Source organism: Cynoglossus semilaevis, chromosome 15 (genome assembly GCF_000523025.1).
Source record: "Cynoglossus semilaevis isolate Cse_v1.0 chromosome 15, Cse_v1.0, whole genome shotgun sequence".
Classification (NCBI taxonomy): domain Eukaryota; kingdom Metazoa; phylum Chordata; class Actinopteri; order Pleuronectiformes; family Cynoglossidae; genus Cynoglossus; species Cynoglossus semilaevis.
Window position 1 is genome coordinate 9,368,509 of NC_024321.1, and position 3,002 is coordinate 9,371,510.

The window sequence follows — 3,002 nt, forward strand, 5'->3', positions numbered from 1 at the left end:
GGCCTGGACTTTAAACTGGAACGTTTTCAACTCCTCGAAGTTAAAGGACTGTAAACTGATTATCTCTCCAGTCTCTGAGTTGATGTTTACCGCTGTCGACACCGGCAGTGACTCACTGCTGTCGTGTAAAAATGAAAACCTAACTTGACCGTTCTGATTGACGTCAGCATCAAATGCTGAAACCGTTTTGAGAACTGCTCCTACTGGACTGTTTTCTCTCACATAGACATTAAAGATATTTTCTGTGAATATCGGCTTGTTGTCGTTCACGTCCGACACACGGACAGTAATAAAACTAGTGCTGGAGAGAGGAGGGCTCCCCTCGTCAGTGGCAGTGATGCTGATGTTGTACTGAGACACAGTCTCTCTGTCCAGAGGACCGTCCACCACCAGTGAATAATAATTCTTATAATTTGACTCTAATTTAAACGGGATGTTCGTAGAGATTTTACAGTTCACCATCCCGTTTTTACCACCGTCTTTATCCAACACTGAAACAAGCGAAATAGCTGTGCCAATGGACGCGTCCTCTCTGACTGTGTTCAGCAGTGACGTCACAGAGATTTCAGGGGCGTTGTCATTGACGTCTAAAACCTCTATCAATAATTTGGCATGAGAGGATAAATGTGAAGAGGCTCTGTCACTGGCCTGTACTTGAATCTCAAAAGCACTATTTTCTTCAAAGTCGATGTTCTTTTTATTTGTTACGGTCCCTGTTTGTTCGTCTATTTCAAACAGATCGGTTTGTTTTCCTCTCCCTGCTTTACTGATTGAATATCGAACCTCTCCATTTAGACCTTCATCTATATCGGTTGCATTCAGAGTAATTATTGCTGTACCGATTTTGATATTTTCAAACACACTGGCCTTATACAATGACTGACTGAAGACAGGGGCGTTGTCATTATTATCCAAAACGTTAATTCTGATAACTGTCGTTCCTGACTTTGGAGGAGTTCCTCCGTCAACTGCGGTCAATGTAAGTGAAATAACAGATTGTTTTTCACGGTCTAGAGCTTTTTGAAGAATCAACTCTGGAGAAATACTTTCCCCTTTTTGCGTAACAAGAGAAAAATGTTCATTCGGACTTAATTTGTAGGTATTTACAGCGTTCCTACCGACGTCAGCGTCGTCTGCGGACTGTAAGGGAAATTTTGCTCCTGCCGCTGTGTTTTCACTGATGTTTAAAATCTGTGATGTGCTGGGAAATGACGGTGCGTTGTCATTTACGTCTAAGATTGTAACATCAATCCTGTACAGTTTCAGCGGTTTATTTATTACTGCTTCTACATTAAGTGAACATTTTGTTTCGTCGTCGCAGAGCTCCTCTCTGTCTATTCTCTCATTGACATACAGTGCACCAGTTTTCATATTCACATCGAAATAGTTCGTCTTTGACCTAGAAACGATCTGAAACATACGGGACTCCAAGTCCTGGACGTGAATATTTAAATCTTTAGCGATGTTTCCGACAACAGTCCCCAGATTTACCTCCTCCAGGACCGAGTAGGTGAGCTGCGCGTTCACGGCCTCCCAGCAACAATCCAACAGCAAGAAAAGGAGATAGATCCGCAAGGAGCCCGTGCTGCCTCGTACAGTCATATTTCCAGACAGTGAATACAGCGCATACACACAATAAGATAAACTACCGATATAGAATCCACGAAAGTAATAATCCAACGCTGGTCGTCGACGACTTAACAACCAAACACCACTGAGTTCTTTGTTGTACAGCCTCTCTCTCTAACAAAGCACTCATATCCCTTAACGAGTGGAAATGGGAGGAGACTTTATCACCGCGATGCGTATCAAAATGTGATGGTCTACACTGTCCTCTTGTGGACATTTAGTATTAATGCACAACAGTTCAAAAATAAAAACCTTTCCAAATGTTTTTCTGCTTCTACACGGCCAACAGAGAATGCACAGATGTGAATGTTTAACCTTAAAACACGTATTGGATATAAAAGCATGTTCCTTATATTATCAAAGTTCTTATACATGTATCATTATCTTTCAAATCCAATTACAGGTCCAAGTCACAGGGGACGAGAAAAACAAAGAAGTACACGGTTTATTCTCATTAACAATTCAAAGAGAGTGAACCAAGTAGACTGTGATCGTTTGACTTGGATTAAAAATGACATTGACGTTTAATGACATCTACACAACAGTTAGACTACACGTCTGTTTTCCTTGGGGTGAATAGTAGTTGTAACGTGATGCATTCAGTAACGTGTGGTGTTCAGCACCACGGACAGAGACATGCGATGTCAAAGTCAGCCGAAATTTTAAAGGCAACATTTTAAAACAATCTTAAATGAAACCATGTGAACCGATGAAGTGCATATTTAAAAAATCTACTTAAATAAATATATTCTAATAAACCAAAAAGAAAGCAAAAAGGGAAAAGACAGAACATTCGTAATTTCTGGAATCAATTTAAGCCAAGTTCTGTTTAGACAAAGTTGATTTGTTGTCGAGATTTTTTATGTCATATTTAATTATTCCTTAGTCTAAAAAGTTGAAAATTTCTTGTAAGCAGAGTATTTTCTTACCTTTTCTGTATTGGGTAAAGTCTGAGTCCGGCCGAATGTATCCCCTCCGTTAATGCTAATGAGTTCCGCATCTACAGGAGGAAACTGTGCAGGGAAAACCACTACGTCACTCTTGAGAGTGTCTGAACTGAAGCAGACGTCATACTGTTGAGTGGCTTTAGAGTAAGACCAGCTCCCGTCAGGGTTGGTGGTGATCATGGGGGCGCTGTATCCACTGAATCTACCATCTGTCCTGTGGCATTTGACAGCTATCAAACTGATGAGGCTCAGCAGAAAGATGGCTGACACCGACACAATGGCAATCAGGAGGTACAGATTTAAAGGAGAGAAGTTCTCCTCTTTGACTGGAACGTGTCTGAACTGAGTCTGGATGTCAGCTGAGCTTTCAACCACCACCACCTCTATAGACACAGTAGCTGTCAGAGAAGGTTCTCCACTGTCAGA

At 41.3% G+C, this 3,002-nt stretch overlaps 1 protein-coding gene across 5 annotated transcripts in view; it reads right to left on the minus strand.

Annotated features, from left to right (window-relative positions):
• Positions 1–3,002, minus strand: part of LOC103390873 (protocadherin alpha-10-like) — a 77,478-nt gene that overhangs the window by 44,067 nt on the left and 30,409 nt on the right. The window lies entirely within an intron of this gene.